Source organism: Ptychodera flava, chromosome 9 (genome assembly GCF_041260155.1).
Source record: "Ptychodera flava strain L36383 chromosome 9, AS_Pfla_20210202, whole genome shotgun sequence".
Classification (NCBI taxonomy): Eukaryota; Metazoa; Hemichordata; class Enteropneusta; family Ptychoderidae; genus Ptychodera; species Ptychodera flava.
Window position 1 is genome coordinate 36,881,285 of NC_091936.1, and position 27,890 is coordinate 36,909,174.

Sequence of the window (27,890 nt, forward strand, 5' to 3'; positions counted from 1 at the left end):
GTTAACTTATCCCTATATACCAAAAATCAGACCTCTAGCTCTATTGGCTCGCTCAAAATTAGATATGCGCATAATTAATGAGGTACAATATGTGGCGTCATAAGGTGTCCCATCATACCAAATATGAAAGGTTTAGCACTTGTGGTTACTGAGTTATAGACAATAATGTATATTTGAGGTCAAAGGTCACCAAGGTCACATGATATTTTGTCAAAATGTCTGAGATATCTGCGTGAACCGATGGACTCACTGATGGACTCACGGACGGATATGACCCAATCTATAAGCCCCCTGGACTTTATCCGTGGGGACAAAAAACTGTGTCACTGCATCCTTTAGGCAATATGAATACGATGAGAAACTAAATTTTATTTTTCTTGGCCTTATACATGAAAGTCTATGGAGAACTGCCTTATACATGGGAGTCTATGGAGGTGTAAACTAAAAAGTCCTCTAACACGGCCAAATTCGATCGCATTGTGCAACAAATCGACGTGCATCTGTATGGGGTTGGGTACTATTCTTGTGCAAAGTTTGAAAGAAATTGACAAGGGCATGTCTGAGATATCTGCGTGAACGGACGGACGGACGGACTGACATGACCAAACCTATAACTCCCCCAGGACTTCGTCCGTGGGCACTAAAAACAACGCAACAGTTATTACAGCTACACCGGCGGTAGGTTCATATCCAGAGCCCCGTACGGTCTGCCGCCGTCGCTTGAAAACAATCTCATAAACCTGGCCATATGGGCAACTGTGTATGAGCAGCTGGATGCTTGCTGCGAATCCGTAGCCTCTGCCACTCCTTGACGTGTTCAACTGGGAGTCCACTCCAATGACCAACCTACCCGAGTGGCAGGGCTACGGATTCGCAGCAACTGGATGCTTGACTTTCCGGAGAAGGCGAGCTGTCACGTTCAAGCTCAGGATTATTTGTCGATCAAATTTCAGTAAATTTACCTTACCTAGATGAAATTTTGTCTATATGGTGAAATTTCGCCGAAGTTTGACAAAATTGTATCGATTTTTCAGGTTCATATCCGACATTTTTGAGTTTTGAGTGCAGACAGAAATAAGTTTTGAGGCAACATGGCTGCGACCCTATGTTGACCCCTAGCCCTGCGTACGATGCTATGTGCTACAGCTAACACACAGCATCGTACGCAGGGCTAGCAAGAGAGTTGCCGACATCGACGGTTATTTACGAGAAGTGAATAAGAGACTGTCATTTTTGGAAGCGATCGAGTAGCTGAGGTAGGCTGGGATACGACTTGGGCCCAAGAACGCTGAATTTCGGCAGTAATTTGGCTTTTTACGTCAAGTCCCAAAATGGATTTGAAGTCACCGACCCTACGTACGCGTACGGGTCTTTGCAGGGCTGTGGTGAGCGGGGCGATTAGCTGTAGCGGAACACACAGCATCGTACGCAGAGCTAGTTGACCCCAAGTGAAAATGTGTTCGCGATCAAATCTTCCTATATTTTTTTCAGAAATTTCGACAAATTCATTGCTTCTTACATCTTTTGTAAAATATAAAATATTAAAATAAAAATGCGATGTGCCATGTCTCCTGATTTCTAAAATATCGTTCGTTGACCGTTCGACGGAATACTCATTTCGCAAACTTGTGACGCAGTTGAAATTCAATACTGACCGCCAAATAATCTTAATGAGACGAGATCATTCTAGACATCCTCCAAATTATCCAACCATTCGCGTTAGAGTTCAGCTCGCTTAGAGGATCATAACATTCTTCGGCCTTCGTTTAGATCGACCCTAATCTCTCCCATTTAGGAAATAAATACACAAGCTACCTTGACAAAACTTCGTGCACCATCCAGGACCAAACACACTACAAATCTGTCTTGACGTCATCATCTCCTTACATGGTAATCGGCATACCGTATTTTTTAGCAAAGGAGACACAGAATACGTCGGAGTATTCAGTTTCAAAACGTATTACATTGTGTGATGTTGTCAAAAAAAGGTAATGTTACTGCAGTGGTATAAATTACAAAACACAAAAGTTCAAATCAGTTTATTTTGGACTGGCTTTACCCAACATTTCATATTGTTTCTTATGCCAGATTTGACCACGTGCTTACTGGCGACCCCTTTACATGCAAATTTTGTGTCAAATGGTGTGTTCTCCTGGAAAAACAAACGTACGATTTCTATATGAAGGAGGCGAAATTTGCCCTCAAAACTTGAAACCACCCCTTTGGGGTGTACCTAGCTATTTTGAACGAGCTTCTCGAATCTGCAGCTCTATTTCGAAATGATAGTCTGGTTTTCTCAGCTCAAGGATAAGAGTTCTCCATCGCTGTGGGCATTACTATTCTCAACTGGGGGTACAGTTTCCAGTCGTAATGTTTTTCATTGTGTCCGGGATATAAAACCTTTCCTTTTCACAATTTTACTTCGATTAACACTAGTCCACATCTTGTCAGCGATTAAACATTTTTCAAGTTTAAATGTTACATTCTGGTCTCGAGCCCTCTTGTTCGACCAAACTGAAATTACCCCTCCCACTTTGGCTCGTCCAGTGGGTGTAGCAAGGGTCGTGCCATCGCCTAGGAAACGGAGGGTGCATTAATTGTTGCATTTCGATGCACATTTTGATTATATTCAGAAGATTTTGTGGCAAAAACTCAGATAGAGAAGCATTAATATTCACATCTCACTTATTCAAGACTGGCTGAGAGCAGCACTTCCATTCAGTTAACATCATTACGCCATTTATTATGCCAAGAAAGATGAAGCCAAGACATTTTGCCCTCCCTGGTCTCAGCCAGAATGGTTATACCTTACAGAGTTTTTTCCACGGAATGAAAACAAATGTACTTGGGCTGAGGCCCAAGTACAATAATAATATAATTAATATAATTAATATAAGTATTAATGTTTGGCATCCCCCTTTTGCTATAAACCACTTGGTCACATAATAACTGGTGACCTGTCCATCATTACCAACAGCAAACTCCGGCAACTCTTTCAATATGGCCCAAAATATCAGGAGCCACAAAATATTAATTGGAAATTTAATTTCAAAATTATTATGGATGCCGCTGAAAAATATGCGAGACAGTGGGCTGCAGTTGAGGAAGTTGATGTGGAATGCCTCTCTGACTGGGTGAGCAAAGTCAGAGACAAATTAAAATCACGTATTTCACATCTCCGTTCTCCTACTAAAGGAGTAAATTCTTCCTCAGTATCAGATGACCCATCTGTCAAAGCATGCCTCGATGCTTTACACAACGAATATGTTGTAGTTCCTGCAGGCAAAGCTTCAACAACATTATCTTTGTCTGTAGGAATTATTATATCCAGTGTATAATAGATGAATTAAATCTTCATTCAGATAAGAGTAATACAACCTATACTCTTTCCTCCCTCTCTGATGAAGATATTTTTTCAAACCATTCATCTATGCTCAGTGAATTTGGCATTCCTTTGAAAGAGAAGGACAAAACACTGCCTATGTTGTATTGGATACCTAAACTGCACAAGAACCCTTACAAACATCGGTTTATTGCAGGATCAAGCAAATGCACTACTAAACATCTGTCACAATTATTGACTATAATTTTAACAACCATCAAAAATGGTCTTTTTCGATATTGTGACAAAGTGTATGAAACGAGTGGGTTGAATCAAATGTGGATATTAAAAAATTCCAAGGAATTGTTGCTTGATTTAAAAGTCAAGAAAAACAAGTACAGGTCAATCCGAACATTTGAGTTTTCCACACTATACACCACAATTCCCCACGATAAACTTAAAACAAGGCTGTCATCCCTTGTTAAACAAGCTTTCCTGCATAAAAATGGCAGTACAAGGTACCAATACGTTATCATCAAACATAGGTCAGGTTATTTTAGTAACAACATGGACGCCCTGCACAAATACACAGATTAAGAAATTGTTAACATGCTTAATTTCATAATCGACAACATATTTGTTAAGTTTGGTGGTATGACCTTTCAACAATCTATCGGCATACCAATGGGTACAAATTGTGCACCACGTCTTGCTGGCTTATTTCTCTGTTCATATGAAGCAGAGTTCCTACAATCTCTCTACAAAGCAGGGTCTGAAAAACTTGCAAGGCGTTTTAACAACACGCACAGATATCTCGATGATCTGATTAGTCTAGACAATCCAGACATATCAAATTACTTACATCATATCTACCCTGATGAATTGGAAATCAAAGAAACCACTGAGAGTTAGAACTCAGCTTCATATCTTGATCTGTTCCTACAAGTGGATACTAATGGGCTACACACCAAGCTTCATGACAAAAGGGATGATTTTGATTTTGAAATCATAAATTATCCACACTTATCAAGTAATATTCCATCTGCACCTGCTTATGGTGTGTATGTGTCTCAACTTCTCAGATATTGTAGGGCTTGTGATTCCTACGCTGATTTTCAAATGAGACACAGCTTATTAGTATCAAAACTAGTGAGACAGGGATACACATCCAAAAGACTCGTGAAGACTTTCAAAAAGTTCTACGGTCGATATGATGACATTGTGGCCAAATATGACACCTCGGTCACTCAAATGATTAGCGACAGCATTCCCGGCTTTGACTTATAACAGTGATTCATATACTGTATCACTTCATACAATATTAGACAATTTTGGGACCAATCCTGACTGGTGTAGCATGCTAGCAGGGTACGCTTACCCATTCCGGACACCTGGTACCACCACTAACTATCAGTGGTTCAGGATGGTCCTACTTAATTTGTAAATCTCAAATGTCCCATGGACCTGGTAATGTATTACCTTGAATGAAAATGATTATTGGACCAGTTTAATGTCATATTTAATACCCAAGGAAACAGGTATAATGGACGACAGTAGGACTCAAAAGTTCTGTGACCTATTAAAGGTGTACAGTCACCTGTAATCTAAATATGCCCACATATAGTCAAAGGGGCGTTCCTTTGTATTCAAAATGCCCATGTGAGGGCGCTGTTTTTAAAAAGCGGCCACCCGCTTAAAATCTGTGATTGGTTAGATTTTCTTTTTCCATGGTAACTACGGCAAAATTGGAACAGGTGACAGTATACCTTTAACAACCCGTTTCACTCTCAGAGTTGTATGTAAATTTAAAAGTAGCCATGACAACCTGACAACAACATGGCCTTTTCAGCACTGAGACATACTGTAGCAGGGCTAAAAATTGGCCATGGCCCTTCTGCCGGGAGGAGGCATAATTTCTGTGTCATTGTGATTGATACATTATTATCAAAATGCAACGAGAATGCGTTTTTATTGGCCATTGTTTCCTGTGCCTGTCATTCAAGTACGTCAGTTCAGATATTGAAACTTTGTTGCAAAGTTCCACCGCACGGCCGGTAGTCTTCGTAATTTCCAGAACAAAAGTCAAATTATGTGCCCAGCTGGGTTTGACTGCATTTATCTACCTCGTCCAAAGTGACGGACGGATCTTTCAACCTTTCAGCATGGTGAAAAACGCATTTATTGATTCGCAAAAGGCCTGTGGTTCGCTTATTTTTGCACAAGTGCTACATGGACATAGGAAAAAGTTCGACTCACCCTTGCCCTCTCGATTGTTGAATACAACCACGGTCCATCATGATGAGAGTTCTCGAATCAAAAACTGTTGCCGTGCTCGAATACAATGTCTTCTCATTAAATTACGTCATTCTTGATATACAATTGTTAGCATTTCAAATCTTTCACCCTGTTTTTTTTCAAAGTTTGGAGAAGGGCAGCATTTCCATCTGAATGATTGAACGACGTGAAACGCAAAATTCCATCGCATATTATCCGGCAATATAGTACACTGTACAGTAGAAATACTGTATATGCTCCAGGTACGTATAACTATAAGCTTATACTCCACAAAATGGCCACAGGCGGCGTGAACGCTATGAAATGATTTCCTAAACGTCCTACTTGTTACCTTAGAGACTCACATGTGATGTCCTGAAAAGTATTCTCTGCAGTAATTCCAGTTTCTGTCAACATGCAAAGCTGAATGACACGAGACGTAGTGTGCAGACTACACATTCACGCGCACGTTCACTCAATTGCGCATGCTCATATTGGCAGATTACACTGGCAAAAGAGTGCGCATGAGTAAAGTAATATTTGTAGCACAGATCTCGTGGAAACTCATGCCTTTGCTCTATTTCCATCCCAAAACTTCCTTGAATGCTTACATTTAATGCACTTGATCAAAATAAAACCAACAGCGTCAGCATAGGGAGAGGGTTTATGGTTTCGCCACAACTACAAATGCCACTCTGAAGATACGTTTACAAGGCCAATTACACTGGCATAGACTCTCCACAGTCGCTGTGCCTTGTTTTCTACACGCCCACGACTGCCACGATGGGCCTGCATTCGAAGGCTACGCTGTGCAGTTCAGAAACTGTGAGCAGGCGCTGCCAGACACACCGACTGTCAGTTTTTGCAAGTATATGAATATTCATAAGGGTAGTGATGTCAAAAGGAACACCTAACTGGGCGGAGAGAATATACGTACGACAATTAGAAGTCACCCCTATTGACAAAATTAAAATAAACAACACCTCTTTTTCAGAATTCCCACAGCTTCAATGAACTGTTATTAGATTTCTATATAATACTTATAGCCCCTAAACTTGTAATAATAATAATAATAATAATAATAATAATAATAATAATAATAATAATAACAAGGCAGTATTGCTGAAGGCAATGAGTACTTGGGCCGTGATAGAGTAATTTTGAGGACAATATATACTGCTATTCAATAGACATCAAATCAGGTCCAATAATCGTTATCATTCAAGGTAAACTATGAAATTTACCAGGTCAAGGAACATATAGATGATGACAATTTAAGGCAATGGGGCCATCTTGAACCACGAAATAGTGGTGGTACCAGGTGTCCGGAATGGGTAAACGTACCCTGCCAGCTAGCCGCACCCGTCAAGATTGACCCAAAGCGACAAATTCATTGTTATTTGGTGAATTCACCAAATTACTTTTGTGAGTCAAAATTTGGTATGCTGTCACTCATCATTGAGTAACAGACAGGTCATATTTGGATACAACATCTCCGTATCTACCGTAGAACTTCTTAAATGATTTCACTAATCTACTTTCTGAGAATCCTTGCCTCACTAACTTTTGAGCTAATAGGCTGTGTCTAACTCGAAAGTCTTCATATGAATGGCATGCTCTACTGTATCTGAGGAGTTGTGAAATATACACACCATAAGCTGGAGATGATGGTATATTGCTCGACAAAAAGGGAAAGTTTATGATTTCAAAATTGAAATCGTCTCTCTTGTCATACAGCTTAGTATATAGAGTATTATGTCTAATTTCAAACAACATCTAGGTATGATGCCGAGTCCACACTTTCTTTTATTTCTAAATCATCTGGGTAGATGTGGTGTAGATAATTGGATATACCAGGATTGTTTAAACTGATGAGATCATCAATATATCTGTGGGTGTTGTTAAATCGCTTGGCAATCCTTTTACACCCAGATTTCTGAAGTGATTGCATGAACTCTGCTTCATACGAATATAAAATAAGTCTGCAAGAAGTGGGGCGCAGTTTGTGCCCATGGAATGCCTATGGTGTGCCTGAATGTCATGCCAGCAAACTTGATAAATATGTTGTCAATTAGGAAATGTAGCATTTGAATCACCTCAACATCACTGTATTGAGTTTGGCATCACTGTTGTTGGTGAAATAGCCTAAGTTGCGCATGATGGCAATGTATTCATACCTACGACTACCATTCTTGTAAAAGAAGGCTTTCTTCACGAGAGATGATAGCCTGTCTTTAAGTTTGTTATGTGGGATGGTTGTGTACAACGTTGAAAATCAAATGTGTGGATTGAATTGTACATGTTTTTGTTATTTTGTAAAATATGTAACAATTCTTTGGAGTTCTTTAATATCCACATTTGATTGACCCCACTAGTTTCATAAATTTTGTCACAATACCGTACCAGTATGGTCTTGAATTTCCTCCTGTCAATTAGGCATTTGATTAACTGGTCATTAAACAAAGCAATGGCATGACAACGGCAAATATGTCTAGCAATTTTGTGGAGTTTGAGGCAGGGGTTCTTTATTTATAGTAGAAATTGCTTAAACTCCTTAAATATTCAAATTACAACAAATTTCTTTTGTTCTCGATGGTAGATGTCTAATATTTAGATGGGCACATTTAGATTTCTACCCTATAGTTATCCCTATATACAAAAATCGGACATCCAGCTCTATTGGCTTGCTCAGAATTAGATATGTGCATAATTAATGAGGTACAATATGTGGTGTCATAAGGTGTCCCATCATACCAAATATGAAGGGTGTAGCACTTGTGGTTACTGAGTTGTGGACAAATATATATATTTGAGGTCAAAGGTCATTGAGGTCACGTCACATTTTGTCATAATAATTGTATTGCTAAGTTATTCCTATATACCAAAAATCAGACCTCTAGCTCTATTGGCTCGCTCAAAATTAGATATGCACATAATTAATGAGGTACAATATGTGGTGTCATAAGGTGTCTTATCATACCAAATATGAAGGATGTAGCACTTGTGGTTACTGAGTTGTGGACAAATATATATATTTGAGGTCAAAGGTCATTGAGGTCACGTCACATTTTGTCATAATAATTGTATTGCTAAGTTATTCCTATATACCAAAAATCAGACCTCTAGCTCTATTGGCTCGCTCAAAATAAGATATGCGCATAATTAATGAGGTACAATATATGGTGTCATAAGGTGTCCTATCATACCAAATATGAAGGGTGTAGCACTTGTGGTTACTGAGTTGTGGACAAATATGTATATTTGAGGTCAAAGGTCATTGAGGTCACGTGATGTTTTGTCAAACAAATTATATTGTTAACTTATCCCTATATACCAAAAATCAGACCTCTAGCTCTATTGGCTCGCTCAAAATTAGATATGCGCATAATTAATGGGGTACAATATGTGGCGTCATAAGGTGTCCCATCATACCAAATATGAAAGGTTTAGCACTTGTGGTTTCTGAGTTATGGACAATAATGTATATTTGAGGTCGAAGGTCACCAAGGTCACATGATATTTTGTCAAAATGTCTAAGATATCTGCGTGAACTGATCTCATAAACCTGGCCATATGGACAACTGTGCATGGGCAGCTGGATGCTTGACTTCTCGGAGAAGTTGAGCTGTTAAGCTCAGGATTATTTGTCGATCAAATTTCAGTAAATTTACCTTACCTAGATGAAATTTTGTCTAAAGGCTGAAATTTCGCCGAAGTTTGACAAAATTGCATCGATTTTTCAGGTTCATATCCGACATTTTTGAGTTTTGAGTGCAGACAGAAATAAGTTTTGAGGCAACATGGCTGCGACCCCATGTTGACCCCTAGCCCTGCGTACGATGCTATGTGCTACAGCTAACACACAGCATCGTACGCAGGGCTAGCGAGAGAGTTGCCGACATCGACGGTTATTTACGAGAAGTGAATAAAAGACTGTCATTTTTGGAAGCGATCGAGTAGCTGAGGTAGGCTGGGATACGACCTGGGCCCAAGAATGCTGAATTTCGGCAGTAATTTGGCTTTTTACGTCAAGTCCCAAAATGGATTTGAAGTCACCGACCTACTACGTACGGGTCTTTGCAGGGCTGTGGTGAGCGGGGCGATTAGCTGTAGCGGAACACACAGCATCGTACGCAGGGCTAGTTGACCCCACGTGAAAATGTGTTCGCGATCAAATTTTCCTGTATTTTTTTCAGAATTTTCGACAAAATCATTGCTTCTTAAATCTTTTGTAAAATATAAAATACTAAAATAAAAATGCGATGTGCCATGTCTCCAGATTTCTAAAATATCGTTCGTTGACCGTTCGACGGAATACTCATTTCGCAAACTTGTGACGCAGTTGAAATTCAATACTGACCGCCAAATAATCTTAATCAGACGAGATCATTCTAGACATCCTCTAAATTATCCAACCATTCGCGTTAGAGTTCAGCTCGCTTAGAGTATCATAACATTCTTCGGCCTTCGTTTAGATCGACCCTAATCTCTCCCATTTAGGAAATAAATACACAAGCCACCTTGACAAAACTTCGTGCACCATCCAGGACCAAACGCACTGCAAATCTGTCTTGACGTCATCATCTCCTTACATGGTAATCGGCATACCGTATTTTTTAGCAAAGGAGACACAGAATACGTCGGAGTATTCAGTTTCAAAACGTATTACATTGTGTGATGTTGTCAAAAAAGGTAATGTTACTGCAGTGGTATAAATTACAAAACACAAAAGTTCAAATCAGTTTATTTTGGACTGGCTTTACCCAACATTTCATATTGTTTCTTATGCCAGATTTGACCACGTGCTTACTGGCGACCCCTTTACATGCAAAATTTGTGTAAATGGTGTGTGTTCTCCTGGAAAAACAAACGTACGATTTCTATATGAAGGAGGCGAAATTTGCCCTCAAAACTCGAAACCACCCCTTTATGGGGTGTACCTAGCTATTTTGAATGAGCTTCTCGAATCTGCAGCTCTATTTCGAAATGATGGTCTGGTTTTCTCAGCTCAAGGATAAGTGTTCTCCATCGCTGTGGGCATTACTATTCTCAACTGGGGGTACAGTTTCCAGTCGTAATGTTTTTCATTGTGTCCGGGATATAAAACCTTTCCTTTTCACTCTTTCACTTTGATTAAGACTAGTCCACATCTTGTCAGTGATTAAACATGTTTCAAGTTTAAATGTTAAATTCTGGTCTCGAGCCCTCCTGTTCAACCAAACTGAAATAACCCCTCCCACTTTGGCTCGTCCAGTGGGTGTAGCAAGGGTCGTGCCATCGCCTAGGAAACGGAGGGTGCATTAATTGTTGCATTTCGATGCACATTTTGATTATATTCAGAAGATGTTGTGGCAAAAACTCAGATAGAGAAGCATTAATATTCACATCTCACTTATTCAAGACTGGCTTAGAGCAGCACTTCCATTCAGTTAACATCATTACGCCATTTATTATGCCAAGAAAGATGAAGCCAAGACATTTTGCCCTCCCTGGTCTCAGCCAGAAATGGTTATACCTTACAGAGTTTTTTCCCACGGAATGAAAACAAATGTACTTGGGCTGAGGCCCAAGTACAATAATTTATTTATTTATAAAGCGTCTCTAGCCACTGAGATAAAAAGTGATCAAAGACGCTGTAAAATTACATGACTATTTCAAAAATGTAAAATATGCAAGTAAAATCAGAAAAGTTCACAACTAAAAGAAAAATGTGCAGGTAATCAAAATTTAAAATTCAACAAAAAGAAGTACATAAAATATTAACTAAAGGCTAATTTACAAAGGTGCGTTTAAGGTTCATTTGAAAGAAGAGAGAGTAGGGGAGCATCGCATCGGACCTCATGGAAGATTGTTCCAAAGAACGGGGGCGGCAGCACTGTTGTGTTGAGACACTTGTATGCGTTCTCAACACAGACTTTCGAAAATCCATCTCACATGGAAGAAAAAGAGGGATGTTGTTATGATCTCATATACACCGCCTCCTGTTATTAGCAGAAGTTAGGTGTTCACCTGGGGCTCATGGGTAATTATATTGTAACAATGGCAGATGTCAATGAATAACAGGTTGTGTTGTAAAGTTCATGCATGTATGCAGTTCATATGGTGATTTTGCGGAGAGACATAATCATCTCTCGTACAAACTTTTAAATCTAGGTTACACCAGAGAAAGACTTGTCGCTGCATTTTGGCAGGTATCACAAGCTGGTAGATAAATATGATATCTCACCTTTACAATTGATCGCTGATGGCCCTATAGTTAGTGACCACTACCTATTTGACTTACAGACTGATATATGGCGGGTGCCATATATGGGGCAGGATGCGCTTACTATTTTCGAAACACCTGATATCACTTCTTAATCTGTTGGCCAGAGGTTTATATATCTTTCTTTCGTGAATTTGACTATGTTGTGTGTACTAGTGCTTTACAGTCTGTTCTTTGCTGTTTTTGTATATGTTTATAACGATTGGCTATGTATTATGAATTTTGACCTAGTGTCATCTGATTATGGATGGATATAATTGTGATTATTTTTCTATCTGGTCTGTGTAGATACCCTTCGTGCCTTTGAGCCGATATATCACAACTGTGAATCTACATTTGCAATTATTCAGTATAAAAGGTGGATTATGGTACGACTAAGAAAAATGTACTTGAGCTCCAGAATTTCAAAAAATCGATGGTTGAATGACGTTTATTTCCATCCAATGTCAAGTAAGACATCTTGTGAATGTCTAGTGACTGCGTTTATGTCGAGAATATGTACGCAAACAAACTGCTATTAATTCAAAGAATGCATATTTTTACAAAGCGTGGTCCCAGAATGTCCATTTGACCTCGGTTCTAAATGTTAGTGCACTGGTATGCCCTCAATCATGATCATTCAAATTCAAATTGCGGCCTGAGCAATCGCGACCCCGCTGAACGCAACTGACAGAGTGTACTGACTTAACACTTAAATAACCATTATGTACCTAATATGACATTAAACGGGTCCAATAATCACTTTCATTGAAGGTAATACATTACCAGGTCCATGGGACATTTGAGATTTACAAATTTAAGTAGGACCATCCTGAACCACTGATAGTTAGTGTTACCTAAACTTATGCACATACAATAACATACAGCACCATCAGAGACATGTAATAAACAAGCGAAGAAAGGGTGTTCTCTTTTTGAAATGATTGACGGTCCTGAAAAGAACCGTTTTTAATTTGTGGTCCTGTAAGAGTTATGAATACTGCCACATTCAGAGTCTGCAACATTGTTTGGAAGGCGTTCAAAATTTCCTTTCTTACTTCATTACTTCGGACGTCGAAACTGAATATTTTCTCTCAAATGTTGAGGAATGACATTTGGCATTGTGTCTGGTTTGATCATTGTTTATATCAGTTAACTGGATTGAAATTTCATTGTCGATTACATCGTTACCAATCTCACTGCTACATCAACATTACGTTGTTTATCATTCACACTCATTGTCGACCGTGATGGCCGCGGCTGGCACAGCTGTCCCCGAGGGACTCATCAGCCTCATTACTTTTATTTGCAGACAGAAACGGCATTATGACCGATTTGCTGCAAGCCTGGTTGTAATAATGGTGAATTTGTATGTGTTAAAGATGAAAATGTTCATAAAGGTTTTTCTCCAAAATTACAATCGGCATATGAGGGTACTTATTTGATAATTGATAAGATCACACATGTTGTGGTTCATGTACAACGCTCCCCAAGATGTAAGAGTAAATTATTCATTTTGAGAAGTTAAAGCACTACAAAGAAATTAAATCAAATTCTGGGCTTGATAACATTGATCAAACACCTGTTGATCAAATAAAACAGATTGAACAGGATGGAAAGTCAGACAATGTTCAGAATGATCCTCAAGTTAGGAGAGAGGGGGAGATTTTTGCAAGAATCAAACAGGAAGTAAGGCCAGAAGTTAATTAAAGTTAAGTGGACACTTCAGAGAGAAGTGGTGAAACTAATTCAGATGACGATAATTGTACAAAGATGCAGTGGCAGATAGCACTGACCAACTGTTGGATACTAGTGAGGATAGTACAAGTCAAGAGGATATAGAAAATATGCAGGGAATTGAAGAGTTAAAGAAAAAGACTGAGACAAGTCGTTATCCAAAGTATTTATGAAAGCAACCGAAATATTTAGGCTTTGCCAATACAATTAGAAATGATATGACAAGATGTAGGAAGTAATGAAGTCTCAGTGTCTGAAATACAATGTGTTTAGTTAAAAAATCAGGTTAAGTAATTGTGATCAAGGACAAGAATTAATCTTGTTTTTATGTCACTTCACTTTTATTTATGGCTTTCTACTCTCTCGACAGACAGATTGTAAAAGTTAGTGATAGTTAAAGGTATACTGTCACCTGTTCCAATTTTGCCAGTTACCATGGAAAGAGAAAACCTGACCAATCACAGATTTCAAGCGGGTGGCCGCTTTTTAAAATAGCGTCCTCACATGGGCATTTTGAATACCAAGGGACGCCCCTTTGACCATATATGGGCATATTTAGAGTACAGGTGACTGTATATCTTTAACTAGTTGATAATATCTTACAAGCCTATAGCTTTGATAAGTGTTGCAAACAGAACTTAACAGTAAGAATTTAAGTATTTAGATAAAAAAGGGTAAACAAACATAGATTTTGCCACAAAGAATTTTTAGTTTGGATAATTTCGTAGTTTTACAGAAGTACTTTTCAGTCCTTCAGTTGGGTTGGTCGTTCTACTTTTTTGGATTGTAGTGTTTAACGCTGGGACATCAAAGGTGTCAGTCTTTTTCCAGCAAAATTGTTATTTCAAGTTCTAGAGTTTTAGATAGTTAAATATTGGTCACCATAAGATGTCAAAAGACATGATCAATTTATAATATATATATATATATATATATATATATATATATATATATATATATATATATATATATATATATATATATATATATATATGGTGGTCTTTATTTTGTGATTCTAGGCCATCGGCCCAATACACTTCACAATAAATTAAACTTTACAAAAACTGACAGGAAAAACAATCTGACAAAGTACTTAATTTAGCTATCAATATCTCTTTTCTTAATGTCATCGCATGAAATACAAATGTTGCTAAGCGCTGTAGTGTAGAAGTGTCCTCTGAAGACATTAAAAGATAAATTTTCTTTCAGATGGTGGATTGAAGTAAAACGGTGGAATGTAATTATATCTTATGTTGTCAAAAAGGGGCAAAGTAGGACAAAATGATACTCATTTTCAATCTCATTTCTCTCACACAGTATACAAAGTCGTTCTATTCTATCGATATTTTGTCTTCTACCTATCTCGATTCTTAAACAATGGGAGGAGCAACGTAGACGAGCCAACATCTTCATGTGAATATTTATATTAATAATAGAAAGATATTTTTCTGGTTCGAGAGAGGTTCACCATAAGATGTCAAAAGACATGATCAATTTAGATTTAATAGAAAATGCACACCCGGACATAACACTTTGTACATTGACATTGGTACCCAATGAAAAGACATTTAAGAAAAAGCTAAGTCTAGAAAGTAGACACTTTGACTAGTTTTTGTGTTTTACAGTCAGACCGAGAGACTAACAGACAGTGGCTCTTATCGGTATGATAAGGAGGCCAAGATGCTTAGACGTTTTTGGTCCTTCAGTTGGGATGGTCGTTCTACTTTTTTCATTGTAGTGTTTAATGCTTGGACATAGTTGGATATGTCGTAGAACTCCCCTGTATTATGATGGTTGACCCAGCGTTGGTATTATGTGCATCCTCTTCTGCTCATCGCACATGTACCTCGCCCTCTTGCCTCTGAACCTCCACGAAAGGTAGACATCATTTTCTCTACGCTTGAGAACTAAAACTGTCTGGCATCGCTAGAAATAGGCTATGGGAGACCCGCAATTCACATTTCCGAATAGCCTGATTTTTATTATCTCACAGGATTTATTTTGATGCCGGTTGTTGAAGAACTTGGTTGAATTGTGAACCTTGCCACCTTTTCTGTCATCTGTGTCACGACCATAGCCATAGCATCGATCGAGTATCGAACCACATGGTAAAATAAATGCAGGACTGGTTACCATTGTTAGGCCACATTCGCCACGTTACCAAAACAGAAGTCTAGTCTGTTTAGAAATCCATGTCGATATTCGCATGTCTCCTTAAGCTTACACCGGGTATAATTTTACCGACGCCAAACGTCACGTCATAGTTGGCGATGAAGCTTTAACGTCATAACCATTACCCTATTCTACAATAGCTCGAGTGTTGACCATTCAGGAATTCACCCTCGCATTCTCCGTTAAAAAAACATTATGTGTGATGTTTACCCTAACCGATGTGAGGAGTTGAATGCTTATCAATGTTAAGTTGTTGACGTTTTGGCAGCCTGGTGTCCTACGAATATCATCGCTGCGAGGGCAGCAGTGTTGTTGCTCAACCATAACACTAGGGTACATTTTCGATTTTCTCTCTTCACCCGGATTTTCCGAATAATTGGTGAATGTAGGCAACTTGAAACATATAGCCATATTTTTTCTGTTGGACATCTCGTCCGTAGCAGAAGTTGAAGTATCGGCAGTGGAACTCGCAGCGGAGTTCGCGTTGGTGACACGGAATACTATAGACGGCCACGAAGTAGGATAGTCATTGATACAGTTATTAGCATTCAATGTTTCCAGTGTGAATTTCATGCATTTTTTTGACCATGTGAGAAAAAGAATCTCACACCCCAAGGACTTGGAATCAAATTTCTCACACGAGATGGGATGTTTTTGTCTCATACGAGCCGTAGATTTTTATTTTACTTTCCTTTCAAAGCTCGTAATATGTCTATTCAACGATTGGCTTCCATCTCAGTGCCACTACATTCGAATCACCCGCTTCTGTTGAAAGAAAGTGGTTGTTTTATGAAAGCGCGGACCCCGTCGAAAATTGCACGTAAATGTGCACAGAAAATCGTTTTTGACCCAAAGACGATAGCAGGTGTGAATTCGGAATGTATTAGAAGCCGACGATGTTTGACTAGAGAGTACATTATGGCTTTTTGTGAGTAAAACCCACCTTAACATAACATAATGTTAACATAAAATTTTAACATAACCTGGCTTGTCAGGTATCATTAGAAAGGTAATTAACTAGTCTTTAAAATGACATCTTGTAACATGCAATATCTTTAATGTTGTCATTATGATGACCAAAACTAACCCATGCCCAAAAGTTTATATAGAAAGTACTGTCTAAGCTAACGTGATCAAATTCTGCCAATGTTTTAGTTAGACATAATAAAAAGGGCAATGTTTTGTATGAAATCTGTTTTATTTGCTACAGAGACATAAAAGAATTTTAAAAAAGACTTTTAGCAGAAAAAAATATTGGTGACTGTATAGCTGTAACAGCCATATTTTGAAGGGTAACGCAAAATTACAGTACTGCAAACTGGCACCTTTTTTGTTAAAATATTCTTCTTGTACGTCATCTGCTGAGCTTATCTTTTAACATAACCTGGCTTGTTTGGTAAGATTGAAAGGCAATTGATTAGTCTTTACCAGATATGAACTGAATATGCTCACGTGTTTTACAACACATTCATTAATAGTAGTACCCTTCACAGAACAATAAGATATATATTATCACTATATGTAGCAGGTTTTTTTTAACCTCGCACAGTACTCTCAGAGTTAATCACTAATTACAAAACTTTATTTAATATGCAAATGAGCTGTTAATTCACTTGACACTGCTCAATGCTTCATGGGGCAATTACATATCCATCAGATCAACATTTGTAGCACGTTTTATTTAATTTAGTGCTGTAATTTTAGAGTAATGTAACTAATTACAAAGGTTTACCTAGACATATTACAAAATGCAATACTTTGTATGAAATCTGCTTTATTTGCTGCAGGTAAATGTCATAAATATATAAAGACTTTTAATAGCAAAAAACTTTGCTATGCAATGGCTGTTACGGTCAATTTTGAAGGATACCGCAAAATCACAGTATTGCCGACTTGCATGTGTTTTTGTTAAACCTGTCTTCTAATAGGTCATCTGCTGAGCTTATTTTGTAACATAACCTGGCTTCTCTGGTATCATTAGAAAGGCAATTTATTAGTCTTTACAATGACATATTGCAATATGCAATATACGGCTAGTTTTCAATCGGATTCGAACCCACAACATACGGCATCAGTCGCCTAGCTGAGAGGCCATAGACAGAACCGCTCGGCTAAATTTCCACTCCCAAAAAAGAGTGGTTCAATAGCCGGCTAAGTTGTTACATTTTTCTGACTGAGACCGCTCAACACGTTGTAGAGTTCGTGAAGCACTCACGCACGCATGCTCACTATCATACATCGCACATTCACACTTTATCGACAATTCTGTCCACCAGCAGTGTTACCAACCCAGGGTAGAAAATACGGCTAGTTTTCAATCGGATTCGAACCCACAACATACGGCATCAGTCGCCTAGCTGAGAGGCCATAGACAGAACCGCTCGGCTAAATCTCCACTCCCAAAAAGAGTGGTTCAATAGCCGGTTAAGTTGTATATATTCATACCTTTCATTGAATAGGGCAAAACTTACCCCATACCCCAAAGTTTACATAGCAAATTACAGTTAATCTCAAATTCTACCAGTTTTTCACCTAGACATTATACAAATTGCAATGCTTTGTATGAAATCTATTTCATTTGCTACGAGGACATGTCACAAATATGATATAGACTTTTAACAGAAAAAATATTGGGATGCAATAGCTGTTACAGTCATGTTTTGAAGGGTACTGTAAAGTCACGATTTGCGACCCACGAGCATTTTTGTTAAACCAGTCTTCTTGTCAGTCATCTACTTAGCCTAACTTATACATAACCTGGCTTGTGGGGTATCATTAGTAGGACGATTTATTCCATTCATCTTTAAGGTGACATATCGTAATATACAATGTCCTTTATAATTTTCACTAAATAGGGTCAAACTTTACCCCATACCCCAAAAGTTCAAATCGCAAATTACAGCTTAACTTCTACCACTTTCGCTATAAATAATACAAAAGGCAATGCTTGTATGAAATCTGATTTGTTTGTTACAAAAGTATGTCACAAATATGAAATAAACTTTTAACGGGAAGATAATATGATTTAGTAGCCATTTGGATCATTTTTGGAGGAGAACCCAGATATGGCAAATGTATGTGTTTCAGCAAATTTGCCATGAAACCTAGGTACCCCTCCAAATATGATCCAAATGGCTACTAAATCATATTATATTCCTGTTAAACGTTTATTTCATATTTGTGACATACTTCTGTAACAAAAACACAGATTTCATACAAGCATTGCCTTTGGTATAAAAAGTTAATTAATTGTAAACCAGATATGAACTGAATATGCTCACGTGTTTTACAACAGGTTCATTAATAGTAGTACCCTTCACAGAACAATAAGATATATGTTATCACTATATGTAGCAGGGTTTTTTTCAACTTCGCACAGTACTCTCAGAGTTTAATCACTAATTACAAAACTTTATTTAATATGCAAATGAGCTGTTCATTAACTTGACACTGCTCAATGCTTTATGGGGCAATTAGTTATCCATCTGATCAACATTTGTAGCACGTTTTATTTAATTAAATGCTGTAATTTTAGAGTAATGTTACTAATTACAAATTTCATTAAATATGCAAATAAACCCTAAATTAACTTGACACTGTTCAATGATTCATAGCACAATTAAATATTTATCAAATCAATATCTGTAGCACGTTTCACAAAATTTTGGTGCCGAAATTTCAGAGTTATATACCTAATTATAAAGTTTATTAATGAACCCTTAATTAACTTTACACTACTAAATGCTTTACAATACAGTTAGATATCTGTCGTATCAGTATGTGCAGCAGTTTTCATCACATTTGATGCAGTTATTTCGGAGTTATATGACTAATTATAAGACTTCATGAAATATGCAAATGAGCTAATTATTAACTTGACACATTTTCAATGCTTCTCAGTACAATTAGATATTTATCAAAACAATATCTGTACCCAATTTCACTGACTTGGGTGCCGTAATTTCAGAGTTATATACCTAATTACAAAGTTCATTAAATATGCAAATCAACCCTTAATTAATTTCACACTACCAAATGCTTTACACTACAGTTAGATCAACATCTGTAGCAAGTTTCATCAAATTTAACATTGTAATTTTGGAGTAATATCACTAATTACAAAGTTCATTAAATATGCAATTGAACCCTTAATTAACTTCACACAACTAAATGTTCTACACTACAATTAGATATCTGTCGGATCAGTAGCTGCAGAAGATTTCATCACATTTGGTGCAGTTATTTTGGATTTATATCACTAATTACAAAACTTCATAAAATATGCAAATGACCTATTTGTTAACTTGACACTGCCTTATACTTCTAAGTATAATTAGACATATATCAGATCAATATTTGTTGCAAGTATCATCAAGTTTTGTGTAGGAATTTCAGAGTTATCTCACTAATAACAAAAGTTCATTAAATATGCAAATGAGAAGATAATTGACATGAAACTCACTCACAGTATCATCATAATGTTCTTAGATTGTCATCTGTGAAAAGTTTCATGAAAGTTTGTGCAGTATTTCTTGATATATGTCTACACTGTCATTACCGTCTCCATAGGGAAATCATTGTACGGAAAAAAATGATATTGCAGAACTTCATTAATATGCAAGCCACACTAACCAAAATCTAATCAGTTCTTGCAAGTAGCATATGGTACCTGTGTACCAAATCTGACTTGAATCCGTTCAGGCGTTTTTGAGTTATCGTGTAAACAGACAGACAGACAGACAGACACACACACACACACACACACACACACACACACACACACACACACACCACACACACACGCGCGGACAGACTGACAGACATCGCTATGACATTAGCCCACGTGTTTACACACGTGAGCTAAAATGGTAGAATTTGAGATTCGCTGTAATTTGCTGTGTACACGTATAGGGTAAGCTTTGGTCCTATTTCATGAAAATTATACAAGATATTGCATATAACAATATGCCATTTTAAAGACTAGTTAATAAATCTTCTAATGATACCTAATAAACCAGGTTATGTAATAAGATAAACTTAGCAGATGACCTAAAATAAGACAGATTTAACAAACCGCATATCAGTCTGCATTACTGTGATTTTTCAGTACCCTTAAATATGACTGTTACAGCTATAGATCCAAATATTGTTTCTCTTAAAAGTCTATTTCATATTTCTAACATGTCCCTGTACCAAATGAAACATATTTCATACAAAGCATTGCATTTTTTATTATGTCTAACTAAAAATTGGTAGAACTTGAGATTAACTGTAATTTGCGATGTTTAACTTTGGGGTATGGGGTGAGTTTTGGTAATTTCGATGAAAATTGTACAAGATTTTACATATTACAATATGTCATCTTAAATTGGAATACATTTCCTTTTGAATGTTACCAAATAAGTGAGGTTATGTTAAAAAATAAGCTAAGCCGATGACTTACAAGAAGACAGATTTGTCGGAAATGCATGTGGGTCGCAAAATCATGATTTGGCGGAACTAATTGAAAACATAACCGTAACAGCTATTGCATCCCTATATTTTTTCTCTTAAAATTCCATTTCGTATTCTAGGACTCCCAAGGCTTATGAAAAATACAGGTTTGTTATCCTGTTGAGATGCAAGTAGACCCCTCTAGCCCACGGACTATTGTCGTTCGGATTCGAACTCACAACGTACGATACCTAGTCATCTAGCAAAGATATCACAGTCGAGAAAGGCCTGTCGTCGGTGAGATTTTTTTATTAGAGCACTTGTGGGGACTGTTCAGACAAGTGACGCCACTCCATTTCATAAACCCTGGTTCAGAGCTATGATCGAATAATAAGAACCCACACTTCCGTAATATTCAGGCAAATACAGATAGTTGATGTTTCTCTGAGAAGCCAAAGACTAGGCATGTGTTTAAAATCCCGCCCTGCCCTTGCCAACAACAAACGTCACTATGACGTTGCCTAGGAGGAGCTGTAGGACCTCTCCCTTTAAAAGAAGTTGTCCTTGTGGTCTTTCAATGTAATAAAGGCCTGTCGCTTATATATATATATATATATATATATATATATATATATATATATATATATATATATATATATATATATATATATTACAAAATAACACAAAATTACTTCAAGTACAACGTAATGATATCTGTAACTTAAGTTTCATGCATCCCGCAATCATCAGACAGAAGAGGTAGTGAAAGGACTCTTAGCTCGACAGTCTTATATATGTATGATCAGGGCGTACCATTCTATTTGTAGGTGGTGTTAAATTTTGATAAATAATATTTGTTTGGTGGCAACATTTTGAAACCAGCTCAGAGCGTTTGTTAAACAGCGTACAGCACTGATAATCAGCACTGATAATGTTAGTTTTTCTGATATACAAAGATTACATCGCTTGCTTATGTTAGAGTAACTTGATGCTTTGTCAATAATTGACCACGAACACGTTCACAGCAATACCATATAAAAGCAAAGATAGTAAGAATACGAAAGTTCGTAATATTGTAACAAAGTAAAAGAACACTCACGAAAACAATTGCTTGTGAATGTTTGTGATCTGTTATGTGGAAATGTTTAAGAGGTTTAGCGCGATAACTAGCTGGAGCACGTACAGCATTATTTTGCAGAATTGTCTCTGAGTCTTTAATCATGAGCTACGTGTAATTTTCTTACATAAAGGTAAATCGGTTTTACTGAAAAAAAAGAGACACGGAAAGCTATTTTAAACGATTTAATCTTTATTCGCCGATTTATCCAAGTCTAAGGTTATCTACGAGACAATTTTTGTGCCGATATGTACTGACGTTTTACAGATATTCTGTTCGTGTTCTAGAGCAATAACAGTTAAACCTGTGAATATTCAATATGCTCATATGTTTATTCTGACGATTTAACTTTATTTTTACGACCTCCAGGTACAATAACAAGGACCGGTTGCATCCGACGGAAACTTGCAGACAGTCTGTCATAGATGTCTTCAATGAATCTTGGTCTGTCCTTAGTTGGAAGATCTTAAAATCCAGATTACGAAGCGACCTTAAAGTACTGCGTGATGCAGCGATAGCTATTCCGATGATGTCATTTCCATTGATACTCCATGTCTTTAGAATGACAGTCATATTTCTTAGTGTTTCCTCCGGCACCTTTTCTTTCTCAATGTCAAATACCGATGAAACGCTATCAGACCACCTAAACATAACATGTCACATCTCATCAAATGAAACAGTAATGTACGAGTTGAGCACAGAAAAGCCGATACAATTTTACAGGAAAACATTTGAGAAATACTTAAATTCTGGATCCATTGTCATAATATTTCAAGACATGGATGACCCATATGGGTGCCCGTGCGATTATACGAATGAATGGGCTTGGGTTAATGGTCAGGAAGGAGAGTCTATCTTAACGTTTATGGCTGCAGACATACCATTCGAGCATGCGTCCAAGCCAATTGACATATCTTTGTGTTCGGTACCCTATAATAAAATCTGCTCATGTTACCAGGAGGCCATATTTCAAATTTTGGTATATATTTCTGAAAATGAACAGAGCAAGCTCTGCACCAAGAAATATCTGAGCAGGGATAGTACATATTCATTTTTTGACAGCTTCCAGCCCAATCAATGTTTCGATAACACTTGTTATGAAAAAAAGCTTAATCTTTCCACGTGTTCGAATATAGCAAGCATCGAAAGGCATTGGGTAATTGTTTTCAAGACAATTAAGTATTATTTGGAGATGTTTTTAGGGGTATTTTTCGTTCCCCTGTTACCATGGTACATACTTTCAAAAGACACAAACACCCTTAAAGTTTTCAGGCTAGTCAGTAGAGACGAAGAGAAGGTTTACAGTGAAAATGATTTATTACCCGACGATGACAAGTATCCGGTGTGCTTTGGAACGATATTTTCCTATTGGCAATATAAAGAACACCAGGAAAGACTTGAAACATGCAAGAAGAAACTGTTGTAAATACATAGTTAAGTTTTTGCGAAGTTTGTGTCTCTGTATTCCCATTGCAATTATTTTTGCAATTATATGTTCTCCAGTAACAGTGTACGATTCGTACGATCCACATCTAGGTTACCATTGGCCTGACGTATTCTTTCCGTTGCCTCTTCTCCCAAAAATCATAATTAATTCAATGTACTTGTTTTGTGTTTTGCTTTATATAGTATGTTCTGTTCTATTCACCTTTTGTCATAACGATTATCTCATTGATGTGGTGGAGGAATGCTCATCGGACGAAAACAAACTTTCAGTCTTTACAGTTCCGTGAGAGAAATTTACGGAGATTTTGTTTCCAGACAGGGGATTTCTACTCATACAAAATTATACAAAGGTCGTATTGAAATGTTAGTTGAACAGCATATTTCGTGTGTTTGGAAGTTACTGGATAAAAATACCTGGTTGAAGTTCGGAATTGGCTGGAAAACACCTCTTTTGATTCTATTGACGATCTTTTATCTTCCCTGTATTTATGTGATATTTACCGGGCCTAACATACTTGTTTATTGGCTCTTCTGCTTTTGTTTCGGTGTTTCGCAACCAAAATGGATATCTCAATACCCCAGGTCTTTGGCTTTATTGTTGATTTATGTTTTCTCGATCTTTGGTGTTCTCTTGTACATTATATGGTTCTTGTTTGAATACGCAATTCAGATTGCTACAACTGTAATTCTTAACAGTGATACATATATGTCTGTTTTTATAGCTGTCATAATTTTTGTATTCTACGTCATTGATACATATTATTCGTTCATCAGCATCTACTACAAGTTGAAGTGTATGACATTTAAAATTTGTTCAGTCCTCGATGTTAATCAATGCGCTACGTATGTGTCCGACTGCGAACATGGCAGTTTTCTTGCAAGTGAACGCCCAAACCAGAGAGAAATAATCCTGTTTAAAGATGTGCCAAATTTACGCACCGATCAATAATTTATTACATCCCTGTTGAACTTTTTCGACTAGTATGTGATCAGATCTGTCCAGTGTACAAACATTTCACAAAACAAATTCTGAAACTCATACTAATCACGCTTTTTCTGCTCTTGTTTGTTGCCGTGATGAAACAATTCCAGGGAACTAACGAATTCATACTTACAGCAGCTTTTGGCTCGTTGCCAAAACTTGTTAGTGTTTATGTGTATTCCAAAAGCATAAGCGTAGAACGCAACGACCAAGAAATTAATAGGCGAATACGGTTGATTGTATCACAATATCAATCAAGAGGTAACGACAACATTTTAAACCAAGTGGAGGAAGGTATATTGATTTCACAAAACCGTAGTTATAATTGTTGATACAAAATGCACATGTTAAATGCCAGTGCACGCCAGAAAAGAAGAAAACGATAACATTAGCAGTAGGGAATCTTTCACAAGACAAGGCTCTCTGGTAACTTATGCATAAAGCTTCATGTTTTTGAAGGATAACACCTTCGAATGCTGACTTCGAGGAAAACCTACAAAAATACTGAAGTATGCATTCTATAAGGTATGTACTTTCATTTAGATGTAGCAATTCTCGCTTGGATTACTAATCGTCTTTAAGTACATTCGGAGAGAAATTGAAACACTTGGTTTTTTATTTTGTACGACCTCGGCCGCGATCAGAATTAAGCAAATTTTCAGTGCTAGCCACATTGACAAAAATGACAAGGGCAGAATGGAGAATTCCAGTAACTTTGAGCGAACCACTGATAGGAAGTATAATTTGCAAGAGCTCCAATTTCAAATTTCATGTTTAAAAGACAAGATAAAGTTTCGATGTTAATGTCAGTATATAGACGAAAATTTAGTACAAGAAGCGAAATAAGGGCACGGCATGTCGTGTATGTGCTTCGCTCTATTTCAGAAAAATGACACCTGCTATAACTTTCAAGTTTAGAAATACAGGTGAGGATGGCTCGTGGAACCTACTTTTGAGTAACATGAATACGGTTTAGGTACAATGAAAATGACCGACCCCAGAATTCCAGACCATCTATTATGTAGTTGAAATGAAAGTTTTATACAATACTATAATAGTTCTTGTTACATAACCTCTAAATCAAAAATACATTCCAACTTTTTCCACGTTTATTTACTTCAGTTGTGTGTGTTCCCATGTAAGGTGTGTATCAATTATTACTCCAGCAGGTGCTGCACGGAAGGTCTCGTGTATTATACTATTGTAACAGACCACCTTTGGTTGATAAGAATTTGAACTTGCTGGGGAAAATAACATAACTTCCTTTTGAAATATTTACAGTCAATATAATTCTTAGCATGATGACTCTGTCGTATGCAGACAAAAAATATATATATAACTTGTTTCTGCTGGAAACATGTGAAACAGGTTTGAGTCATCTGCTGAAAAAAAGGCAGTAGTCAAAATAATTGGAAGAATTCGGTAAATCATTAATCAATATTTATATGTAGATCAGGAACAGATTCGTAGGAGTACCGAGCCCTGCGGGACACCACTGAACACCAGTAGTTTCCAGGTGCTGCTCAAACTGCAAATACATATTGTAATTTTATATTCAGAGAGTCTGTAAATCAGAGAATGGGGGTTCCTCTAACTACATGCATAATGTTGGAGCTCATACTCGATCAGCTCCCGACATTCATACCTTCAGATCTATGCATAAGACTCATCAGGAACAGAGTCGGTAGGAGTACCGAGCCCTACGGGACACCACTGAACACCAGTAGTTTCCAGGTGCTGCTCAAACTGCAAATACATATTGTAATTTTATATTCAGAGAGTCTGTAAATCAGAGAATGGGGGGTTCCTCTAACTACATGCATAATGTTCGAGCTCATACTCGATCAGCTCCCGACATTCGTACCTTCAGATCTATGCATAAGACTCATTTCTTCAAGCGAGCTTACCTTTAAACTATAGAAAAGCGCCAGTGAACATTGCTGATGGATAATAGGTCCTATATAAATTATTTATCCTATCCTATTTATCCTATCTATGATATCTAGCAAATGCCTTCGTTAAGTCGATAAAAATTCCAATGATTAAATTTCTTTGATTGATTTTTTGAATTAAATTATTTGTGAGTTTATGAGGAATAAAGCATATTAGTGCTTACAAAGCAGGAAGTACCTATTTTAAAATTTCATTAGCTCTTTTCTTGTCCTGAATTTTACTACTTAGAGTATCAACAGAGATTGCACAATATTTTCAAGGTGCAACTCTGAGGCTATTTTGAAACTTGGTGCCACTTTCACAATTTTAGTGTAAAGATAATAGATTAACAATATATCATGGACGTAATTTTGTAGAAAATTACACACTGATTTTATTCCACGTTGAACATTGTAGTTCTATTTTCTGAACGTGTATTGAAGAAGAGACAGGCAGAGTAACGCTGGCTTCAAATGTCACTGTTCAGGATGTAGGTTGGTCTAACATTTGAAAGCATTGTGTTTGCACATAAATATTTTACTTCACTATTGAATAATAACTTTTAAACTTTTCCCATTTACTTGTCTACAACGTATTACCAGTGATTGGTTTTCTATTATTTCGAGGTGCTAGTGTTGTATGCAATCGTCAGAGGCTTCTGTGACCGAAGGCAATGAAACATGTTGAAAAAAACGGCATTCATAAGCCTTGTTGCCAATTCGGTGCAATAAGTCGGAACAGATTGATGAATATATTGAAGTTCATTTTGGTGCAGCTCTGTCATTTCGTTTCTTACAGCTTTGCATACTTCGTTCGACTCGGGAAAAAGTCATGTAACATTGGGTTACAGATAAAGCTTTCTCAGCTGGTACGAGTTTTCTATTTACAGAATGTACCTTTCTCACTGAGATTTCTCTTTTATCTTTTCCAGAGTTTGCAATTGAAAGTTGTGTAAAAATTTTGTCAGACATAATATTGATTTCTTAGTTTTTAGACGTTTAAGGGTAGTCAAAGGTACTTTTATAAGTTTGACAGGTGAATTGAATAATTTTATGTATCTGTTGATAGACTAAGTCTTTTTGTACACGGAGACCATAGTAATTTCTTTAACCTGATACACGTATACCTCAGTTTTCTTCCATTACCACATACACAATCCAAGTCGTTTCTCAACAGAAAATGCCGGGATTTATACGTTGATCTTCCACCACATGACAACCCATGTCTATGT

General features: G+C 37.2%; 1 long non-coding RNA gene across 2 annotated transcripts in view; it reads left to right on the top strand.

The window, feature by feature from the left end:
• The window catches only part of LOC139140896 (uncharacterized), a 51,480-nt gene extending 24,083 nt beyond the window's left edge, over positions 1-27,397 (top strand). Inside the window, exons 3-4 of one of the 2 annotated variants that reach the window (XR_011554090.1) lie at positions 21,323-21,479; positions 22,669-27,397. This is a non-coding gene — a long non-coding RNA (uncharacterized lncRNA). The remainder of the gene's footprint in view (positions 1-21,322; positions 21,480-22,668) is intronic. The other variant, XR_011554091.1, reaches the window with a different exon arrangement.
• The last annotated feature ends 493 nt before the right edge of the window (positions 27,398-27,890 follow it).